This window comes from Rhododendron vialii, chromosome 10a (assembly GCF_030253575.1).
Source record: "Rhododendron vialii isolate Sample 1 chromosome 10a, ASM3025357v1".
Lineage (NCBI taxonomy): Eukaryota > Viridiplantae > Streptophyta > Magnoliopsida > Ericales > Ericaceae > Rhododendron > Rhododendron vialii.
In genome coordinates this window covers 11,337,324-11,355,234 of record NC_080566.1, presented here as the reverse complement: position 1 = coordinate 11,355,234, position 17,911 = coordinate 11,337,324, and the positions used below count along the sequence as shown (strand labels likewise).

The following is a 17,911-nucleotide window of genomic DNA, read 5'->3' as shown; positions in this document are numbered from 1 at the left end:
TGCGGCGACCGGATGAAAGAAGGGAACGGGGGGCGGGGAAGGGATTTCGTTCAAAAACGAAAAAGGGGTGCAACACGAGGACTTCCCAGGGGGTCACCCATCCTAGTACTACTCTCGCCCAAGCACGCCTAACTGCGGAGTTCTGATGGGATCCGGTGCATTAGTGCTGGTATGATCGCACCCCATAGGCACTCCGCTTTCAATTCTTTTGTTCCATTTTTCTGCCCCGTCGGGCACTGCTCACTCTATCTCTGGCTTTCCCAGCCACGTCTCGCCGGCCGGACCCCGTATCCCGTTGGAGGGATGGCTACGGCCGAACGTGCCCGCTGACGGGGCTATTTTGGCTCGCAGCTCGAAAAATCGCTGCGAAAACTCTCCGGGAAGATCCGGACGGAATGAGCCGAAGTTGCGGCGACCGGATGAAAGAAGGGAACGGGGAGCGGGGAAGGGATTTCGTACAAAAACGAAAAAGGGGTGCAACACGACGACTTCCCAGGGGGTCACCCATCCTAGTACTACTCTCGCCCCAGCACGCCTAACTGCGGAGTTCTGATGGGATCTGGTGCATTAGTGCTGGTATGATCGCACCCCATAGGCACTCCGCTTTCAATTCTTTTGTTCCATTTTTCTGCCCCGTCGGGCACTGCTCACTCTATCTCTGGCTTTCCAAGCCACGTCTCGCCGGCCGGACCCCGTATCCCGTTGGAGGGATGGCTACGGCCGAACGTGCCCGCTGACGGGGCTATTTTGGCTCGCAGCTCGAAAAATCGCTGCGAAAACTCTCCGGGAAGATCCGGACGGAATGAGCCGAAGTTGCGGCGACCGGATGAAAGAAGGGAACGGGGGGCGGGGAAGGGATTTCGTACAAAAACGAAAAAGGGGTGCAACACGACGACTTCCCAGGGGGTCACCCATCCTAGTACTACTCTCGCCCAAGCACGCCTAACTGCGGAGTTCTGATGGGATCCGGTGCATTAGTGCTGGTATGATCGCACCCCATAGGAACTCCGCTTTCAATTCTTTTGTTCCATTTTTCTGCCCCGTCGGGCACTGCTCACTCTATCTCTGGCTTTCCCAGCCACGTCTCGCCGGCCGGACCCCGTATCCCGTTGGAGGGATGGCTACGGCCGAACGTGCCCGCTGACGGGGCGATTTTGGCTCGCAGCTCGAAAAATCGCTGCGAAAACTCTCCGGGAAGATCCGAACGGAATGAGCCGAAGTTGCGGCGACCGGATGAAAGAAGGGAACGGGGGCGGGGGAGGGATTTCGTTCAAAAACGAAAAAGGGGTGCAACACGAGGACTTCCCAGGGGGTCACCCATCCTAGTACTACTCTCGCCCAAGCACGCCTAACTGCGGAGTTCTGATGGGATCCGGTGCATTAGTGCTGGTATGATCGCACCCCATAGGCACTCCGCTTTCAATTCTTTTGTTCCATTTTTCTGCCCCGTCGGGCACTGCTCACTCTATCTCTGGCTTTCCCAGCCACGTCTCGCCGGCCGGACCCCGTATCCCGTTGGAGGGATGGCTACGGCCGAACGTGCCCGCTGACGGGGCGATTTTGGCTCGCAGCTCGAAAAATCGCTGCGAAAACTCTCCGGGAAGATCCGAACGGAATGAGCCGAAGTTGCGGCGACCGGATGAAAGAAGGGAACGGGGGCGGGGAAGGGATTTCGTTCAAAAACGAAAAAGGGGTGCAACACGAGGACTTCCCAGGGGGTCACCCATCCTAGTACTACTCTCGCCCAAGCACGCCTAACTGCGGAGTTCTGATGGGATCCGGTGCATTAGTGCTGGTATGATCGCACCCCATAGGCACTGCTTTCAATTCTTTTGTTCCATTTTTCTGCCCCGTCGGGCACTGCTCACTCTATCTCTGGCTTTCCCAGCCACGTCTCGCCGGCCGGACCCCGTATCCCGTTGGAGGGATGGCTACGGCCGAACGTGCCCGCTGACGGGGCTATTTTGGCTCGCAGCTCGAAAAATCGCTGCGAAAACTCTCCGGGAAGATCCGGACGGAATGAGCCGAAGTTGCGGCGACCGGATGAAAGAAGGGAACGGGGGGCGGGGAAGGGATTTCGTACAAAAACGAAAAAGGGGTGCAACACGACGACTTCCCAGGGGGTCACCCATCCTAGTACTACTCTCGCCCAAGCACGCCTAACTGCGGAGTTCTGATGGGATCCGGTGCATTAGTGCTGGTATGATCGCACCCCATAGGAACTCCGCTTTCAATTCTTTTGTTCCATTTTTCTGCCCCGTCGGGCACTGCTCACTCTATCTCTGGCTTTCCCAGCCACGTCTCGCCGGCCGGACCCCGTATCCCGTTGGAGGGATGGCTACGGCCGAACGTGCCCGCTGACGGGGCGATTTTGGCTCGCAGCTCGAAAAATCGCTGCGAAAACTCTCCGGGAAGATCCGAACGGAATGAGCCGAAGTTGCGGCGACCGGATGAAAGAAGGGAACGGGGGCGGGGGAGGGATTTCGTTCAAAAACGAAAAAGGGGTGCAACACGAGGACTTCCCAGGGGGTCACCCATCCTAGTACTACTCTCGCCCAAGCACGCCTAACTGCGGAGTTCTGATGGGATCCGGTGCATTAGTGCTGGTATGATCGCACCCCATAGGCACTCCGCTTTCAATTCTTTTGTTCCATTTTTCTGCCCCGTCGGGCACTGCTCACTCTATCTCTGGCTTTCCCAGCCACGTCTCGCCGGCCGGACCCCGTATCCCGTTGGAGGGATGGCTACGGCCGAACGTGCCCGCTGACGGGGCGATTTTGGCTCGCAGCTCGAAAAATCGCTGCGAAAACTCTCCGGGAAGATCCGAACGGAATGAGCCGAAGTTGCGGCGACCGGATGAAAGAAGGGAACGGGGGCGGGGAAGGGATTTCGTTCAAAAACGAAAAAGGGGTGCAACACGAGGACTTCCCAGGGGGTCACCCATCCTAGTACTACTCTCGCCCAAGCACGCCTAACTGCGGAGTTCTGATGGGATCCGGTGCATTAGTGCTGGTATGATCGCACCCCATAGGCACTGCTTTCAATTCTTTTGTTCCATTTTTCTGCCCCGTCGGGCACTGCTCACTCTATCTCTGGCTTTCCCAGCCACGTCTCGCCGGCCGGACCCCGTATCCCGTTGGAGGGATGGCTACGGCCGAACGTGCCCGCTGACGGGGCTATTTTGGCTCGCAGCTCGAAAAATCGCTGCGAAAACTCTCCGGGAAGATCCGGACGGAATGAGCCGAAGTTGCGGCGACCGGATGAAAGAAGGGAACGGGGGGCGGGGAAGGGATTTCGTACAAAAACGAAAAAGGGGTGCAACACGACGACTTCCCAGGGGGTCACCCATCCTAGTACTACTCTCGCCCAAGCACGCCTAACTGCGGAGTTCTGATGGGATCCGGTGCATTAGTGCTGGTATGATCGCACCCCATAGGAACTCCGCTTTCAATTCTTTTGTTCCATTTTTCTGCCCCGTCGGGCACTGCTCACTCTATCTCTGGCTTTCCCAGCCACGTCTCGCCGGCCGGACCCCGTATCCCGTTGGAGGGATGGCTACGGCCGAACGTGCCCGCTGACGGGGCGATTTTGGCTCGCAGCTCGAAAAATCGCTGCGAAAACTCTCCGGGAAGATCCGAACGGAATGAGCCGAAGTTGCGGCGACCGGATGAAAGAAGGGAACGGGGGGCGGGGAAGGGATTTCGTTCAAAAACGAAAAAGGGGTGCAACACGAGGACTTCCCAGGGGGTCACCCATCCTAGTACTACTCTCGCCCAAGCACGCCTAACTGCGGAGTTCTGATGGGATCCGGTGCATTAGTGCTGGTATGATCGCACCCCATAGGCACTCCGCTTTCAATTCTTTTGTTCCATTTTTCTGCCCCGTCGGGCACTGCTCACTCTATCTCTGGCTTTCCCAGCCACGTCTCGCCGGCCAGACCCCGTATCCCGTTGGAGGGATGGCTACGGCCGAACGTGCCCGCTGACGGGGCTATTTTGGCTCGCAGCTCGAAAAATCGCTGCGAAAACTCTCCGGGAAGATCCGGACGGAATGAGCCGAAGTTGCGGCGACCGGATGAAAGAAGGGAACGGGGAGCGGGGAAGGGATTTCGTACAAAAACGAAAAAGGGGTGCAACACGACGACTTCCCAGGGGGTCACCCATCCTAGTACTACTCTCGCCCAAGCACGCCTAACTGCGGAGTTCTGATGGGATCCGGTGCATTAGTGCTGGTATGATCGCACCCCATAGGCACTCCGCTTTCAATTCTTTTGTTCCATTTTTCTGCCCCGTCGGGCACTGCTCACTCTATCTCTGGCTTTCCCAGCCACGTCTCGCCGGCCGGACCCCGTATCCCGTTGGAGGGATGGCTACGGCCGAACGTGCCCGCTGACGGGGCTATTTTGGCTCGCAGCTCGAAAAATCGCTGCGAAAACTCTCCGGGAAGATCCGGACGGAATGAGCCGAAGTTGCGGCGACCGGATGAAAGAAGGGAACGGGGGGCGGGGAAGGGATTTCGTACAAAAACGAAAAAGGGGTGCAACACGACGACTTCCCAGGGGGTCACCCATCCTAGTACTACTCTCGCCCAAGCACGCCTAACTGCGGAGTTCTGATGGGATCCGGTGCATTAGTGCTGGTATGATCGCACCCCATAGGAACTCCGCTTTCAATTCTTTTGTTCCATTTTTCTGCCCCGTCGGGCACTGCTCACTCTATCTCTGGCTTTCCCAGCCACGTCTCGCCGGCCGGACCCCGTATCCCGTTGGAGGGATGGCTACGGCCGAACGTGCCCGCTGACGGGGCGATTTTGGCTCGCAGCTCGAAAAATCGCTGCGAAAACTCTCCGGGAAGATCCGAACGGAATGAGCCGAAGTTGCGGCGACCGGATGAAAGAAGGGAACGGGGGCGGGGAAGGGATTTCGTTCAAAAACGAAAAAGGGGTGCAACACGAGGACTTCCCAGGGGGTCACCCATCCTAGTACTACTCTCGCCCAAGCACGCCTAACTGCGGAGTTCTGATGGGATCCGGTGCATTAGTGCTGGTATGATCGCACCCCATAGGCACTCCGCTTTCAATTCTTTTGTTCCATTTTTCTGCCCCGTCGGGCACTGCTCACTCTATCTCTGGCTTTCCCAGCCACGTCTCGCCGGCCGGACCCCGTATCCCGTTGGAGGGATGGCTACGGCCGAACGTGCCCGCTGACGGGGCGATTTTGGCTCGCAGCTCGAAAAATCGCTGCGAAAACTCTCCGGGAAGATCCGAACGGAATGAGCCGAAGTTGCGGCGACCGGATGAAAGAAGGGAACGGGGGGCGGGGAAGGGATTTCGTTCAAAAACGAAAAAGGGGTGCAACACGAGGACTTCCCAGGGGGTCACCCATCCTAGTACTACTCTCGCCCAAGCACGCCTAACTGCGGAGTTCTGATGGGATCCGGTGCATTAGTGCTGGTATGATCGCACCCCATAGGCACTCCGCTTTCAATTCTTTTGTTCCATTTTTCTGCCCCGTCGGGCACTGCTCACTCTATCTCTGGCTTTCCCAGCCACGTCTCGCCGGCCGGACCCCGTATCCCGTTGGAGGGATGGCTACGGCCGAACGTGCCCGCTGACGGGGCTATTTTGGCTCGCAGCTCGAAAAATCGCTGCGAAAACTCTCCGGGAAGATCCGGACGGAATGAGCCGAAGTTGCGGCGACCGGATGAAAGAAGGGAACGGGGAGCGGGGAAGGGATTTCGTACAAAAACGAAAAAGGGGTGCAACACGACGACTTCCCAGGGGGTCACCCATCCTAGTACTACTCTCGCCCAAGCACGCCTAACTGCGGAGTTCTGATGGGATCCGGTGCATTAGTGCTGGTATGATCGCACCCCATAGGCACTCCGCTTTCAATTCTTTTGTTCCATTTTTCTGCCCCGTCGGGCACTGCTCACTCTATCTCTGGCTTTCCCAGCCACGTCTCGCCGGCCGGACCCCATATCCCGTTGGAGGGATGGCTACGGCCGAACGTGCCCGCTGACGGGGCTATTTTGGCTCGCAGCTCGAAAAATCGCTGCGAAAACTCTCCGGGAAGATCCGGACGGAATGAGCCGAAGTTGCGGCGACCGGATGAAAGAAGGGAACGGGGGGCGGGGAAGGGATTTCGTACAAAAACGAAAAAGGGGTGCAACACGACGACTTCCCAGGGGGTCACCCATCCTAGTACTACTCTCGCCCAAGCACGCCTAACTGCGGAGTTCTGATGGGATCCGGTGCATTAGTGCTGGTATGATCGCACCCCATAGGAACTCCGCTTTCAATTCTTTTGTTCCATTTTTCTGCCCCGTCGGGCACTGCTCACTCTATCTCTGGCTTTCCCAGCCACGTCTCGCCGGCCGGACCCCGTATCCCGTTGGAGGGATGGCTACGGCCGAACGTGCCCGCTGACGGGGCGATTTTGGCTCGCAGCTCGAAAAATCGCTGCGAAAACTCTCCGGGAAGATCCGAACGGAATGAGCCGAAGTTGCGGCGACCGGATGAAAGAAGGGAACGGGGGCGGGGGAGGGATTTCGTTCAAAAACGAAAAAGGGGTGCAACACGAGGACTTCCCAGGGGGTCACCCATCCTAGTACTACTCTCGCCCAAGCACGCCTAACTGCGGAGTTCTGATGGGATCCGGTGCATTAGTGCTGGTATGATCGCACCCCATAGGCACTCCGCTTTCAATTCTTTTGTTCCATTTTTCTGCCCCGTCGGGCACTGCTCACTCTATCTCTGGCTTTCCCAGCCACGTCTCGCCGGCCGGACCCCGTATCCCGTTGGAGGGATGGCTACGGCCGAACGTGCCCGCTGACGGGGCGATTTTGGCTCGCAGCTCGAAAAATCGCTGCGAAAACTCTCCGGGAAGATCCGAACGGAATGAGCCGAAGTTGCGGCGACCGGATGAAAGAAGGGAACGGGGGCGGGGAAGGGATTTCGTTCAAAAACGAAAAAGGGGTGCAACACGAGGACTTCCCAGGGGGTCACCCATCCTAGTACTACTCTCGCCCAAGCACGCCTAACTGCGGAGTTCTGATGGGATCCGGTGCATTAGTGCTGGTATGATCGCACCCCATAGGCACTCCGCTTTCAATTCTTTTGTTCCATTTTTCTGCCCCGTCGGGCACTGCTCACTCTATCTCTGGCTTTCCCAGCCACGTCTCGCCGGCCGGACCCCGTATCCCGTTGGAGGGATGGCTACGGCCGAACGTGCCCGCTGACGGGGCTATTTTGGCTCGCAGCTCGAAAAATCGCTGCGAAAACTCTCCGGGAAGATCCGGACGGAATGAGCCGAAGTTGCGGCGACCGGATGAAAGAAGGGAACGGGGGGCGGGGAAGGGATTTCGTACAAAAACGAAAAAGGGGTGCAACACGAGGACTTCCCAGGGGGTCACCCATCCTAGTACTACTCTCGCCCAAGCACGCCTAACTGCGGAGTTCTGATGGGATCCGGTGCATTAGTGCTGGTATGATCGCACCCCATAGGCACTCCGCTTTCAATTCTTTTGTTCCATTTTTCTGCCCCGTCGGGCACTGCTCACTCTATCTCTAGCTTTCCCAGCCACGTCTCGCCGGCCGGACCCCGTATCCCGTTGGAGGGATGGCTACGGCAGAACGTGCCCGCTGACGGGGCGATTTTGGCTCGCAGCTCGAAAAATCGCTGCGAAAACTCTCCGGGAAGATCCGGACGGAATGAGCCGAAGTTGCGGCGACCGGATGAAAGAAGGGAACGGGTGGCGGGGAAGGGATTTCGTACAAAAACGAAAAAGGGGTGCAACACGAGGACTTCCCAGGGGGTCACCCATCCTAGTACTACTCTCGCCCAAGCACGCCTAACTGCGGAGTTCTGATGGGATCCGGTGCATTAGTGCTGGTATGATCGCACCCCATAGGCACTCCGCTTTCAATTCTTTTGTTCCATTTTTCTGCCCCGTCGGGCACTGCTCACTCTATCTCTGGCTTTCCCAGCCACGTCTCGCCGGCCGGACCCCGTATCCCGTTTGAGGGATGGCTACGGCCGAACGTGCCCGCTGACGGGGCGATTTTGGCTCGCAGCTCGAAAAATCGCTGCGAAAACTCTCCGGGAAGATCCGGACGGAATGAGCCGAAGTTGCGGCGACCGGATGAAAGAAGGGAACGGGGGGCGGGGAAGGGATTTCGTACAAAAACGAAAAAGGGGTGCAACACGAGGACTTCCCAGGGGGTCACCCATCCTAGTACTACTCTCGCCCAAGCACGCCTAACTGCGGAGTTCTGATGGGATCCGGTGCATTAGTGCTGGTATGATCGCACCCCATAGGCACTCCGCTTTCAATTCTTTTGTTCCATTTTTCTGCCCCGTCGGGCACTGCTCACTCTATCTCTGGCTTTCCCAGCCACGTCTCGCCGGCCGGACCCCGTATCCCGTTGGAGGGATGGCTACGGCCGAACGTGCCCGCTGACGGGGCTATTTTGGCTCGCAGCTCGAAAAATCGCTGCGAAAACTCTCCGGGAAGATCCGGACGGAATGAGCCGAAGTTGCGGCGACCGGATGAAAGAAGGGAACGGGGGGCGGGGAAGGGATTTCGTACAAAAACGAAAAAGGGGTGCAACACGACGACTTCCCAGGGGGTCACCCATCCTAGTACTACTCTCGCCCAAGCACGCCTAACTGCGGAGTTCTGATGGGATCCGGTGCATTAGTGCTGGTATGATCGCACCCCATAGGAACTCCGCTTTCAATTCTTTTGTTCCATTTTTCTGCCCCGTCGGGCACTGCTCACTCTATCTCTGGCTTTCCCAGCCACGTCTCGCCGGCCGGACCCCGTATCCCGTTGGAGGGATGGCTACGGCCGAACGTGCCCGCTGACGGGGCGATTTTGGCTCGCAGCTCGAAAAATCGCTGCGAAAACTCTCCGGGAAGATCCGAACGGAATGAGCCGAAGTTGCGGCGACCGGATGAAAGAAGGGAACGGGGGGCGGGGAAGGGATTTCGTTCAAAAACGAAAAAGGGGTGCAACACGAGGACTTCCCAGGGGGTCACCCATCCTAGTACTACTCTCGCCCAAGCACGCCTAACTGCGGAGTTCTGATGGGATCCGGTGCATTAGTGCTGGTATGATCGCACCCCATAGGCACTCCGCTTTCAATTCTTTTGTTCCATTTTTCTGCCCCGTCGGGCACTGCTCACTCTATCTCTGGCTTTCCCAGCCACGTCTCGCCGGCCAGACCCCGTATCCCGTTGGAGGGATGGCTACGGCCGAACGTGCCCGCTGACGGGGCTATTTTGGCTCGCAGCTCGAAAAATCGCTGCGAAAACTCTCCGGGAAGATCCGGACGGAATGAGCCGAAGTTGCGGCGACCGGATGAAAGAAGGGAACGGGGGGCGGGGAAGGGATTTCGTACAAAAACGAAAAAGGGGTGCAACACGAGGACTTCCCAGGGGGTCACCCATCCTAGTACTACTCTCGCCCAAGCACGCCTAACTGCGGAGTTCTGATGGGATCCGGTGCATTAGTGCTGGTATGATCGCACCCCATAGGCACTCCGCTTTCAATTCTTTTGTTCCATTTTTCTGCCCCGTCGGGCACTGCTCACTCTATCTCTGGCTTTCCCAGCCACGTCTCGCCGGCCGGACCCCGTATCCCGTTGGAGGGATGGCTGCGGCCGAACGTGCCCGCTGACGGGGCTATTTTGGCTCGAAGCTGGAAAAATCGCTGCGAAAACTCTCCGGGAAGATCCGGACGGCATGAGCCGAAGTTGCGGCGACCGGATGAAAGAAGGGAACGGGGGGCGGGGAAGGGATTTCGTACAAAAACGAAAAAGGGGTGCAACACGAGGACTTCCCAGGGGGTCACCCATCCTAGTACTACTCTCGCCCAAGCACGCTTAACTGCGGAGTTCTGATGGGATCCGGTGCATTAGTGCTGGTATGATCGCACCCGATAGGCACTCCGCTTTCAATTCTTTTGGTCCATTTTTCTGCCCCGTCGGGCACTGCTCGCTCTATCTCTGGCTTTCTTGGCCACGTCTCGCCGGCCGGACCCCGTATCCCGTTGGAGGGATGGCTACGGCCGAGAGTGCCCGCTGAAGGGGGCTATTTTGGCTCGCAGCTCGAAAAATCGCTGCAGCGAAAACTCTCCGGGAAGATCCGGACGGAATGAGCCGAAGTTGCGGCGACCGGATGAAAGAAGGGAACGGGGGGCGGGGAAGGGATTTCGTACAAAAACGAAAAAGGGGTGCAACACGAGGACTTCCCAGGGGGTCACCCATCCTAGTACTACTCTCGCCCAAGCATGCTTAACTGCGGAGTTCTGATGGGATCCGGTGCATTAGTGCTGGTATGATCGCACCCGATAGGCACTCCGCTTTCAATTCTTTTGGTCCATTTTTCGGCCCCGTCGGGCACCGCTCGCTCTATCTCTGGCTTTCTTGGCCACGTCTCGCCGGCCGGACCCCGTATCCCGTTGGAGGGATGGCTGCGGCCGAACGTGCCCGCTGACGGGGCTATTTTGGCTCGAAGCTGGAAAAATCGCTGCGAAAACTCTCCGGGAAGATCCGGACGGCATGAGCCGAAGTTGCGGCGACCGGATGAAAGAAGGGAACGGGGGGCGGGGAAGGGATTTCGTACAAAAACGAAAAAGGGGTGCAACACGAGGACTTCCCAGGGGGTCACCCATCCTAGTACTACTCTCGCCCAAGCACGCTTAACTGCGGAGTTCTGATGGGATCCGGTGCATTAGTGCTGGTATGATCGCACCCGATAGGCACTCCGCTTTCAATTCTTTTGGTCCATTTTTCTGCCCCGTCGGGCACTGCTCACTCTATCTCTGGCTTTCTTGGCCACGTCTCGCCGGCCGGACCCCGTATCCCGTTGGAGGGATGGCTGCGGCCGAGAGTGCCCGCTGAAGGGGGCTATTTTGGCTCGCAGCTCGAAAAATCGCTGCGAAAACTCTCCGGGAAGATACGGACGGAATGAGCCGAAGTTGCGGCGACCGGATGAAAGAAGGGAACGGGGGGCGGGGAAGGGATTTCGTACAAAAACGAAAAAGGGGTGCAACACGAGGACTTCCCAGGGGGTCACCCATCCTAGTACTACTCTCGCCCAAGCACGCTTAACTGCGGAGTTCTGATGGGATCCGGTGCATTAGTGCTGGTATGATCGCACCCGATAGGCACTCCGCTTTCAATTCTTTTGGTCCATTTTTCGGCCCCGTCGGGCACCGCTCGCTCTATCTCTGGCTTTCTTGGCCACGTCTCGCCGGCCGGACCCCGTATCCCGTTGGAGGGATGGCTGCGGCCGAACGTGCCCGCTGACGGGGCTATTTTGGCTCGCAGCTGGAAAAATCGCTGCGAAAACTCTCCGGGAAGATCCGGACGGCATGAGCCGAAGTTGCGGCGACCGGATGAAAGAAGGGAACGGGGGGCGGGGAAGGGATTTCGTACAAAAACGAAAAAGGGGTGCAACACGAGGACTTCCCAGGGGGTCACCCATCCTAGTACTACTCTCGCCCAAGCACGCTTAACTGCGGAGTTCTGATGGGATCCGGTGCATTAGTGCTGGTATGATCGCACCCGATAGGCACTCCGCTTTCAATTCTTTTGGTCCATTTTTCGGCCCCGTCGGGCACCGCTCGCTCTATCTCTGGCTTTCTTGGCCACGTCTCGCCGGCCGGACCCCGTATCCCGTTGGAGGGATGGCTGCGGCCGAACGTGCCCGCTGACGGGGCTATTTTGGCTCGCAGCTGGAAAAATCGCTTCGAAAACTCTCCGGGAAGATCCGGACGGCATGAGCCGAAGTTGCGGCGACCGGATGAAAGAAGGGAACGGGGGGCGGGGAAGGGATTTCGTACAAAAACGAAAAAGGGGTGCAACACGAGGACTTCCCAGGGGGTCACCCATCCTAGTACTACTCTCGCCCAAGCACGCTTAACTGCGGAGTTCTGATGGGATCCGGTGCATTAGTGCTGGTATGATCGCACCCGATAGGCACTCCGCTTTCAATTCTTTTGGTCCATTTTTCTGCCCCGTCGGGCACTGCTCGCTCTATCTCTGGCTTTCTTGGCCACGTCTCGCCGGCCGGACCCCGTATCCCGTTGGAGGGATGGCTACGGCCGAGAGTGCCCGCTGAAGGGGGCTATTTTGGCTCGCAGCTCGAAAAATCGCTGCAGCGAAAACTCTCCGGGAAGATCCGGACGGAATGAGCCGAAGTTGCGGCGACCGGATGAAAGAAGGGAACGGGGGGCGGGGAAGGGATTTCGTACAAAAACGAAAAAGGGGTGCAACACGAGGACTTCCCAGGGGGTCACCCATCCTAGTACTACTCTCGCCCAAGCACGCTTAACTGCGGAGTTCTGATGGGATCCGGTGCATTAGTGCTGGTATGATCGCACCCGATAGGCACTCCGCTTTCAATTCTTTTGGTCCATTTTTCGGCCCCGTCGGGCACCGCTCGCTCTATCTCTGGCTTTCTTGGCCACGTCTCGCCGGCCGGACCCCGTATCCCGTTGGAGGGATGGCTGCGGCCGAACGTGCCCGCTGACGGGGCTATTTTGGCTCGAAGCTGGAAAAATCGCTGCGAAAACTCTCCGGGAAGATCCGGACGGCATGAGCCGAAGTTGCGGCGACCGGATGAAAGAAGGGAACGGGGGGCGGGGAAGGGATTTCGTACAAAAACGAAAAAGGGGTGCAACACGAGGACTTCCCAGGGGGTCACCCATCCTAGTACTACTCTCGCCCAAGCACGCTTAACTGCGGAGTTCTGATGGGATCCGGTGCATTAGTGCTGGTATGATCGCACCCGATAGGCACTCCGCTTTCAATTCTTTTGGTCCATTTTTCTGCCCCGTCGGGCACTGCTCACTCTATCTCTGGCTTTCTTGGCCACGTCTCGCCGGCCGGACCCCGTATCCCGTTGGAGGGATGGCTACGGCCGAAAGTGCCCGCTGAAGGGGGCTATTTTGGCTCGCAGCTCGAAAAATCGCTGCAGCGAAAACTCTCCGGGAAGATCCGGACGGAATGAGCCGAAGTTGCGGCGACCGGATGAAAGAAGGGAACGGGGGGCGGGGAAGGGATTTCGTACAAAAACGAAAAAGGGGTGCAACACGAGGACTTCCCAGGGGGTCACCCATCCTAGTACTACTCTCGCCCAAGCACGCTTAACTGCGGAGTTCTGATGGGATCCGGTGCATTAGTGCTGGTATGATCGCACCCGATAGGCACTCCGCTTTCAATTCTTTTGGTCCATTTTTCGGCCCCGTCGGGCACCGCTCGCTCTATCTCTGGCTTTCTTGGCCACGTCTCGCCGGCCGGACCCCGTATCCCGTTGGAGGGATGGCTGCGGCCGAACGTGCCCGCTGACGGGGCTATTTTGGCTCGCAGCTGGAAAAATCGCTGCGAAAACTCTCCGGGAAGATCCGGACGGCATGAGCCGAAGTTGCGGCGACCGGATGAAAGAAGGGAACGGGGGGCGGGGAAGGGATTTCGTACAAAAACGAAAAAGGGGTGCAACACGAGGACTTCCCAGGGGGTCACCCATCCTAGTACTACTCTCGCCCAAGCACGCTTAACTGCGGAGTTCTGATGGGATCCGGTGCATTAGTGCTGGTATGATCGCACCCGATAGGCACTCCGCTTTCAATTCTTTTGGTCCATTTTTCGGCCCCGTCGGGCACGGCTCACTCTATCTCTGGCTTTCTTGGCCACGTCTCGCCGGCCGGACCCCGTATCCCGTTGGAGGGATGGCTACGGCCGAGAGTGCCCGCTGAAGGGGGCTATTTTGGCTCGCAGCTCGAAAAATCGCTGCAGCGAAAACTCTCCGGGAAGATCCGGACGGAATGAGCCGAAGTTGCGGCGACCGGATGAAAGAAGGGAACGGGGGGCGGGGAAGGGATTTCGTACAAAAACGAAAAAGGGGTGCAACACGAGGACTTCCCAGGGGGTCACCCATCCTAGTACTACTCTCGCCCAAGCACGCTTAACTGCGGAGTTCTGATGGGATCCGGTGCATTAGTGCTGGTATGATCGCACCCGATAGGCACTCCGCTTTCAATTCTTTTGGTCCATTTTTCTGCCCCGTCGGGCACGGCTCACTCTATCTCTGGCTTTCTTGGCCACGTCTCGCCGGCCGGACCCCGTATCCCGTTGGAGGGATGGCTGCGGCCGAACGTGCCCGCTGACGGGGCTATTTTGGCTCGCAGCTGGAAAAATCGCTGCGAAAACTCTCCGGGAAGATCCGGACGGCATGAGCCGAAGTTGCGGCGACCGGATGAAAGAAGGGAACGGGGGGCGGGGAAGGGATTTCGTACAAAAACGAAAAAGGGGTGCAACACGAGGACTTCCCAGGGGGTCACCCATCCTAGTACTACTCTCGCCCAAGCACGCTTAACTGCGGAGTTCTGATGGGATCCGGTGCATTAGTGCTGGTATGATCGCACCCGATAGGCACTCCGCTTTCAATTCTTTTGGTCCATTTTTCTGCCCCGTCGGGCACTGCTCGCTCTATCTCTGGCTTTCTTGGCCACGTCTCGCCGGCCGGACCCCGTATCCCGTTGGAGGGATGGCTGCGGCCGAACGTGCCCGCTGACGGGGCTATTTTGGCTCGAAGCTGGAAAAATCGCTGCGAAAACTCTCCGGAAAGATACGGACGGCATGAGCCGAAGTTGCGGCGACCGGATGAAAGAAGGGAACGGGGGGCGGGGAAGGGATTTCGTACAAAAACGAAAAAGGGGTGCAACACGAGGACTTCCCAGGGGGTCACCCATCCTAGTACTACTCTCGCCCAAGCACGCTTAACTGCGGAGTTCTGATGGGATCCGGTGCATTAGTGCTGTTATGATCGCACCCGATAGGCACTCCGCTTTCAATTCTTTTGGTCCATTTTTCGGCCCCGTCGGGCACCGCTCCCTCTATCTCTGGCTTTCTTGGCCACGTCTCGCCGGCCGGACCCCGTATCCCGTTGGAGGGATGGCTGCGGCCGAACGTGCCCGCTGACGGGGCTATTTTGGCTCGAAGCTGGAAAAATCGCTGCGAAAACTCTCCGGGAAGATACGGACGGCATGAGCCGAAGTTGCGGCGACCGGATGAAAGAAGGGAACGGGGGGCGGGGAAGAGATTTCGTACAAAAACAAAAAAGGGGTGCAACACGAGGACTTCCCAGGGGGTCACCCATCCTAGTACTACTCTCGCCCAAGCACGCTTAACTGCGGAGTTCTGATGGGATCCGGTGCATTAGTGCTGGTATGATCGCACCCGATAGGCACTCCGCTTTCAATTCTTTTGGTACATTTTTCTGCCCCGTCGGGCACCGCTCCCTCTATCTCTGTCTTTCTTGGCCACGTCTCGCCGGCCGGACCCCGTATCCCGTTGGAGGGATGGCTGCGGCCGAACGTGCCCGCTGACGGGGCTATTTTGGCTCGCAGCTGGAAAAATCGCTGCGAAAACTCTCCGGGAAGATCCGGACGGCATGAGCCGAAGTTGCGGCGACCGGATGAAAGAAGGGAACGGGGGGCGGGGAAGGGATTTCGTACAAAAACGAAAAAGGGGTGCAACACGAGGACTTCCCAGGGGGTCACCCATCCTAGTACTACTCTCGCCCAAGCACGCTTAACTGCGGAGTTCTGATGGGATCCGGTGCATTAGTGCTGTTATGATCGCACCCGATAGGCACTCCGCTTTCAATTCTTTTGGTCCATTTTTCGGCCCCGTCGGGCACCGCTCCCTCTATCTCTGGCTTTCTTGGCCACGTCTCGCCGGCCGGACCCCGTATCCCGTTGGAGGGATGGCTGCGGCCGAACGTGCCCGCTGACGGGGCTATTTTGGCTCGAAGCTGGAAAAATCGCTGCGAAAACTCTCCGGGAAGATACGGACGGCATGAGCCGAAGTTGCGGCGACCGGATGAAAGAAGGGAACGGGGGGCGGGGAAGAGATTTCGTACAAAAACAAAAAAGGGGTGCAACACGAGGACTTCCCAGGGGGTCACCCATCCTAGTACTACTCTCGCCCAAGCACGCTTAACTGCGGAGTTCTGATGGGATCCGATGCATTAGTGCTGGTATGATCGCACCCGATAGGCACTCCGCTTTCAATTCTTTTGGTACATTTTTCTGCCCCGTCGGGCACCGCTCCCTCTATCTCTGTCTTTCTTGGCCACGTCTCGCCGGCCGGACCCCGTATCCCGTTGGAGGGATGGCTGCGGCCGAACGTGCCCGCTGACGGGGCTATTTTGGCTCGCAGCTGGAAAAATCGCTGCGAAAACTCTCCGGGAAGATCCGGACGGCATGAGCCGAAGTTGCGGCGACCGGATGAAAGAAGGGAACGGGGGGCGGGGAAGGGATTTCGTACAAAAACGAAAAAGGGGTGCAACACGAGGACTTCCCAGGGGGTCACCCATCCTAGTACTACTCTCGCCCAAGCACGCTTAACTGCGGAGTTCTGATGGGATCCGGTGCATTAGTGCTGTTATGATCGCACCCGATAGGCACTCCGCTTTCAATTCTTTTGGTCCATTTTTCGGCCCCGTCGGGCACCGCTCCCTCTATCTCTGGCTTTCTTGGCCACGTCTCGCCGGCCGGACCCCGTATCCCGTTGGAGGGATGGCTGCGGCCGAACGTGCCCGCTGACGGGGCTATTTTGGCTCGAAGCTGGAAAAATCGCTGCGAAAACTCTCCGGGAAGATACGGACGGCATGAGCCGAAGTTGCGGCGACCGGATGAAAGAAGGGAACGGGGGGCGGGGAAGAGATTTCGTACAAAAACAAAAAAGGGGTGCAACACGAGGACTTCCCAGGGGGTCACCCATCCTAGTACTACTCTCGCCCAAGCACGCTTAACTGCGTAGTTCTGATGGGATCCGGTGCATTAGTGCTGGTATGATCGCACCCGATAGGCACTCCGCTTTCAATTCTTTTGGTACATTTTTCTGCCCCGTCGGGCACCGCTCCCTCTATCTCTGTCTTTCTTGGCCACGTCTCGCCGGCCGGACCCCGTATCCCGTTGGAGGGATGGCTGCGGCCGAACGTGCCCGCTGACGGGGCTATTTTGGCTCGAAGCTGGAAAAATCGCTGCGAAAACTCTCCGGAAAGATACGGACGGCATGAGCCGAAGTTGCGGCGACCGGATGAAAGAAGGGAACGGGGGGCGGGGAAGGGATTTCGTACAAAAACGAAAAAGGGGTGCAACACGAGGACTTCCCAGGGGGTCACCCATCCTAGTACTACTCTCGCCCAAGCACGCTTAACTGCGGAGTTCTGATGGGATCCGGTGCATTAGTGCTGTTATGATCGCACCCGATAGGCACTCCGCTTTCAATTCTTTTGGTCCATTTTTCGGCCCCGTCGGGCACCGCTCCCTCTATCTCTGGCTTTCTTGGCCACGTCTCGCCGGCCGGACCCCGTATCCCGTTGGAGGGATGGCTGCGGCCGAACGTGCCCGCTGACGGGGCTATTTTGGCTCGAAGCTGGAAAAATCGCTGCGAAAACTCTCCGGGAAGATACGGACGGCATGAGCCGAAGTTGCGGCGACCGGATGAAAGAAGGGAACGGGGGGCGGGGAAGAGATTTCGTACAAAAACAAAAAAGGGGTGCAACACGAGGACTTCCCAGGGGGTCACCCATCCTAGTACTACTCTCGCCCAAGCACGCTTAACTGCGGAGTTCTGATGGGATCCGATGCATTAGTGCTGGTATGATCGCACCCGATAGGCACTCCGCTTTCAATTCTTTTGGTACATTTTTCTGCCCCGTCGGGCACCGCTCCCTCTATCTCTGTCTTTCTTGGCCACGTCTCGCCGGCCGGACCCCGTATCCCGTTGGAGGGATGGCTGCGGCCGAACGTGCCCGCTGACGGGGCTATTTTGGCTCGCAGCTGGAAAAATCGCTGCGAAAACTCTCCGGGAAGATCCGGACGGCATGAGCCGA

At 57.9% G+C, this 17,911-nt stretch overlaps 44 non-coding genes across 44 annotated transcripts; all 44 read right to left on the bottom strand.

The window, feature by feature from the left end:
* Positions 1-64: 64 nt before the first annotated feature.
* On the bottom strand, positions 65-183 carry LOC131305315 (5S ribosomal RNA). The gene has a single exon (XR_009192906.1). It is a non-coding gene; the product is annotated as a 5S ribosomal RNA (ribosomal RNA).
* Positions 184-471: 288 nt separating this feature from the next.
* On the bottom strand, positions 472-590 carry LOC131305701 (5S ribosomal RNA). The gene has a single exon (XR_009193272.1). It is a non-coding gene; the product is annotated as a 5S ribosomal RNA (ribosomal RNA).
* A 288-nt stretch (positions 591-878) lies between these two features.
* On the bottom strand, positions 879-997 carry LOC131305618 (5S ribosomal RNA). Its single transcript, XR_009193192.1, has one exon. It is a non-coding gene; the product is annotated as a 5S ribosomal RNA (ribosomal RNA).
* A 287-nt stretch (positions 998-1,284) lies between these two features.
* Positions 1,285-1,403, bottom strand: LOC131305314 (5S ribosomal RNA). The gene has a single exon (XR_009192905.1). It is a non-coding gene; the product is annotated as a 5S ribosomal RNA (ribosomal RNA).
* Positions 1,404-1,690: 287 nt separating this feature from the next.
* Positions 1,691-1,809, bottom strand: LOC131305313 (5S ribosomal RNA). Its single transcript, XR_009192904.1, has one exon. It is a non-coding gene; the product is annotated as a 5S ribosomal RNA (ribosomal RNA).
* Positions 1,810-2,095: 286 nt separating this feature from the next.
* On the bottom strand, positions 2,096-2,214 carry LOC131305617 (5S ribosomal RNA). Its single transcript, XR_009193191.1, has one exon. It is a non-coding gene; the product is annotated as a 5S ribosomal RNA (ribosomal RNA).
* A 287-nt stretch (positions 2,215-2,501) lies between these two features.
* On the bottom strand, positions 2,502-2,620 carry LOC131305312 (5S ribosomal RNA). Its single transcript, XR_009192903.1, has one exon. It is a non-coding gene; the product is annotated as a 5S ribosomal RNA (ribosomal RNA).
* Positions 2,621-2,907: 287 nt separating this feature from the next.
* LOC131305311 (5S ribosomal RNA) lies at positions 2,908-3,026 on the bottom strand. The gene has a single exon (XR_009192902.1). It is a non-coding gene; the product is annotated as a 5S ribosomal RNA (ribosomal RNA).
* Positions 3,027-3,312: 286 nt separating this feature from the next.
* LOC131305616 (5S ribosomal RNA) lies at positions 3,313-3,431 on the bottom strand. The gene has a single exon (XR_009193190.1). It is a non-coding gene; the product is annotated as a 5S ribosomal RNA (ribosomal RNA).
* A 288-nt stretch (positions 3,432-3,719) lies between these two features.
* Positions 3,720-3,838, bottom strand: LOC131305310 (5S ribosomal RNA). Its single transcript, XR_009192901.1, has one exon. It is a non-coding gene; the product is annotated as a 5S ribosomal RNA (ribosomal RNA).
* A 288-nt stretch (positions 3,839-4,126) lies between these two features.
* LOC131305615 (5S ribosomal RNA) lies at positions 4,127-4,245 on the bottom strand. The gene has a single exon (XR_009193189.1). It is a non-coding gene; the product is annotated as a 5S ribosomal RNA (ribosomal RNA).
* Positions 4,246-4,533: 288 nt separating this feature from the next.
* Positions 4,534-4,652, bottom strand: LOC131305614 (5S ribosomal RNA). Its single transcript, XR_009193188.1, has one exon. It is a non-coding gene; the product is annotated as a 5S ribosomal RNA (ribosomal RNA).
* Positions 4,653-4,939: 287 nt separating this feature from the next.
* Positions 4,940-5,058, bottom strand: LOC131305309 (5S ribosomal RNA). The gene has a single exon (XR_009192900.1). It is a non-coding gene; the product is annotated as a 5S ribosomal RNA (ribosomal RNA).
* Positions 5,059-5,346: 288 nt separating this feature from the next.
* On the bottom strand, positions 5,347-5,465 carry LOC131305308 (5S ribosomal RNA). Its single transcript, XR_009192899.1, has one exon. It is a non-coding gene; the product is annotated as a 5S ribosomal RNA (ribosomal RNA).
* A 288-nt stretch (positions 5,466-5,753) lies between these two features.
* LOC131305613 (5S ribosomal RNA) lies at positions 5,754-5,872 on the bottom strand. Its single transcript, XR_009193187.1, has one exon. It is a non-coding gene; the product is annotated as a 5S ribosomal RNA (ribosomal RNA).
* Positions 5,873-6,160: 288 nt separating this feature from the next.
* LOC131305612 (5S ribosomal RNA) lies at positions 6,161-6,279 on the bottom strand. The gene has a single exon (XR_009193186.1). It is a non-coding gene; the product is annotated as a 5S ribosomal RNA (ribosomal RNA).
* Positions 6,280-6,566: 287 nt separating this feature from the next.
* On the bottom strand, positions 6,567-6,685 carry LOC131305307 (5S ribosomal RNA). Its single transcript, XR_009192898.1, has one exon. It is a non-coding gene; the product is annotated as a 5S ribosomal RNA (ribosomal RNA).
* Positions 6,686-6,972: 287 nt separating this feature from the next.
* Positions 6,973-7,091, bottom strand: LOC131305306 (5S ribosomal RNA). The gene has a single exon (XR_009192897.1). It is a non-coding gene; the product is annotated as a 5S ribosomal RNA (ribosomal RNA).
* A 288-nt stretch (positions 7,092-7,379) lies between these two features.
* LOC131305304 (5S ribosomal RNA) lies at positions 7,380-7,498 on the bottom strand. The gene has a single exon (XR_009192895.1). It is a non-coding gene; the product is annotated as a 5S ribosomal RNA (ribosomal RNA).
* A 288-nt stretch (positions 7,499-7,786) lies between these two features.
* Positions 7,787-7,905, bottom strand: LOC131305303 (5S ribosomal RNA). The gene has a single exon (XR_009192894.1). It is a non-coding gene; the product is annotated as a 5S ribosomal RNA (ribosomal RNA).
* A 288-nt stretch (positions 7,906-8,193) lies between these two features.
* LOC131305301 (5S ribosomal RNA) lies at positions 8,194-8,312 on the bottom strand. The gene has a single exon (XR_009192893.1). It is a non-coding gene; the product is annotated as a 5S ribosomal RNA (ribosomal RNA).
* Positions 8,313-8,600: 288 nt separating this feature from the next.
* Positions 8,601-8,719, bottom strand: LOC131305611 (5S ribosomal RNA). Its single transcript, XR_009193185.1, has one exon. It is a non-coding gene; the product is annotated as a 5S ribosomal RNA (ribosomal RNA).
* A 288-nt stretch (positions 8,720-9,007) lies between these two features.
* LOC131305300 (5S ribosomal RNA) lies at positions 9,008-9,126 on the bottom strand. The gene has a single exon (XR_009192892.1). It is a non-coding gene; the product is annotated as a 5S ribosomal RNA (ribosomal RNA).
* Positions 9,127-9,414: 288 nt separating this feature from the next.
* LOC131305299 (5S ribosomal RNA) lies at positions 9,415-9,533 on the bottom strand. The gene has a single exon (XR_009192891.1). It is a non-coding gene; the product is annotated as a 5S ribosomal RNA (ribosomal RNA).
* Positions 9,534-9,821: 288 nt separating this feature from the next.
* LOC131305881 (5S ribosomal RNA) lies at positions 9,822-9,940 on the bottom strand. The gene has a single exon (XR_009193433.1). It is a non-coding gene; the product is annotated as a 5S ribosomal RNA (ribosomal RNA).
* Positions 9,941-10,232: 292 nt separating this feature from the next.
* On the bottom strand, positions 10,233-10,351 carry LOC131305213 (5S ribosomal RNA). The gene has a single exon (XR_009192809.1). It is a non-coding gene; the product is annotated as a 5S ribosomal RNA (ribosomal RNA).
* Positions 10,352-10,639: 288 nt separating this feature from the next.
* On the bottom strand, positions 10,640-10,758 carry LOC131305880 (5S ribosomal RNA). The gene has a single exon (XR_009193432.1). It is a non-coding gene; the product is annotated as a 5S ribosomal RNA (ribosomal RNA).
* A 289-nt stretch (positions 10,759-11,047) lies between these two features.
* Positions 11,048-11,166, bottom strand: LOC131305879 (5S ribosomal RNA). Its single transcript, XR_009193431.1, has one exon. It is a non-coding gene; the product is annotated as a 5S ribosomal RNA (ribosomal RNA).
* A 288-nt stretch (positions 11,167-11,454) lies between these two features.
* LOC131305878 (5S ribosomal RNA) lies at positions 11,455-11,573 on the bottom strand. Its single transcript, XR_009193430.1, has one exon. It is a non-coding gene; the product is annotated as a 5S ribosomal RNA (ribosomal RNA).
* A 288-nt stretch (positions 11,574-11,861) lies between these two features.
* Positions 11,862-11,980, bottom strand: LOC131305876 (5S ribosomal RNA). The gene has a single exon (XR_009193428.1). It is a non-coding gene; the product is annotated as a 5S ribosomal RNA (ribosomal RNA).
* Positions 11,981-12,272: 292 nt separating this feature from the next.
* Positions 12,273-12,391, bottom strand: LOC131305875 (5S ribosomal RNA). Its single transcript, XR_009193427.1, has one exon. It is a non-coding gene; the product is annotated as a 5S ribosomal RNA (ribosomal RNA).
* Positions 12,392-12,679: 288 nt separating this feature from the next.
* On the bottom strand, positions 12,680-12,798 carry LOC131305874 (5S ribosomal RNA). Its single transcript, XR_009193426.1, has one exon. It is a non-coding gene; the product is annotated as a 5S ribosomal RNA (ribosomal RNA).
* A 292-nt stretch (positions 12,799-13,090) lies between these two features.
* LOC131305872 (5S ribosomal RNA) lies at positions 13,091-13,209 on the bottom strand. Its single transcript, XR_009193425.1, has one exon. It is a non-coding gene; the product is annotated as a 5S ribosomal RNA (ribosomal RNA).
* Positions 13,210-13,497: 288 nt separating this feature from the next.
* LOC131305871 (5S ribosomal RNA) lies at positions 13,498-13,616 on the bottom strand. The gene has a single exon (XR_009193423.1). It is a non-coding gene; the product is annotated as a 5S ribosomal RNA (ribosomal RNA).
* Positions 13,617-13,908: 292 nt separating this feature from the next.
* LOC131305869 (5S ribosomal RNA) lies at positions 13,909-14,027 on the bottom strand. The gene has a single exon (XR_009193421.1). It is a non-coding gene; the product is annotated as a 5S ribosomal RNA (ribosomal RNA).
* Positions 14,028-14,315: 288 nt separating this feature from the next.
* On the bottom strand, positions 14,316-14,434 carry LOC131305868 (5S ribosomal RNA). Its single transcript, XR_009193420.1, has one exon. It is a non-coding gene; the product is annotated as a 5S ribosomal RNA (ribosomal RNA).
* Positions 14,435-14,722: 288 nt separating this feature from the next.
* LOC131305453 (5S ribosomal RNA) lies at positions 14,723-14,841 on the bottom strand. Its single transcript, XR_009193035.1, has one exon. It is a non-coding gene; the product is annotated as a 5S ribosomal RNA (ribosomal RNA).
* Positions 14,842-15,129: 288 nt separating this feature from the next.
* On the bottom strand, positions 15,130-15,248 carry LOC131305867 (5S ribosomal RNA). The gene has a single exon (XR_009193419.1). It is a non-coding gene; the product is annotated as a 5S ribosomal RNA (ribosomal RNA).
* A 288-nt stretch (positions 15,249-15,536) lies between these two features.
* On the bottom strand, positions 15,537-15,655 carry LOC131305452 (5S ribosomal RNA). The gene has a single exon (XR_009193034.1). It is a non-coding gene; the product is annotated as a 5S ribosomal RNA (ribosomal RNA).
* Positions 15,656-15,943: 288 nt separating this feature from the next.
* On the bottom strand, positions 15,944-16,062 carry LOC131305210 (5S ribosomal RNA). Its single transcript, XR_009192806.1, has one exon. It is a non-coding gene; the product is annotated as a 5S ribosomal RNA (ribosomal RNA).
* A 288-nt stretch (positions 16,063-16,350) lies between these two features.
* Positions 16,351-16,469, bottom strand: LOC131305451 (5S ribosomal RNA). Its single transcript, XR_009193033.1, has one exon. It is a non-coding gene; the product is annotated as a 5S ribosomal RNA (ribosomal RNA).
* Positions 16,470-16,757: 288 nt separating this feature from the next.
* On the bottom strand, positions 16,758-16,876 carry LOC131305504 (5S ribosomal RNA). The gene has a single exon (XR_009193083.1). It is a non-coding gene; the product is annotated as a 5S ribosomal RNA (ribosomal RNA).
* Positions 16,877-17,164: 288 nt separating this feature from the next.
* Positions 17,165-17,283, bottom strand: LOC131305450 (5S ribosomal RNA). Its single transcript, XR_009193032.1, has one exon. It is a non-coding gene; the product is annotated as a 5S ribosomal RNA (ribosomal RNA).
* Positions 17,284-17,571: 288 nt separating this feature from the next.
* On the bottom strand, positions 17,572-17,690 carry LOC131305209 (5S ribosomal RNA). The gene has a single exon (XR_009192805.1). It is a non-coding gene; the product is annotated as a 5S ribosomal RNA (ribosomal RNA).
* Between the last annotated feature and the right edge of the window lie 221 nt (positions 17,691-17,911).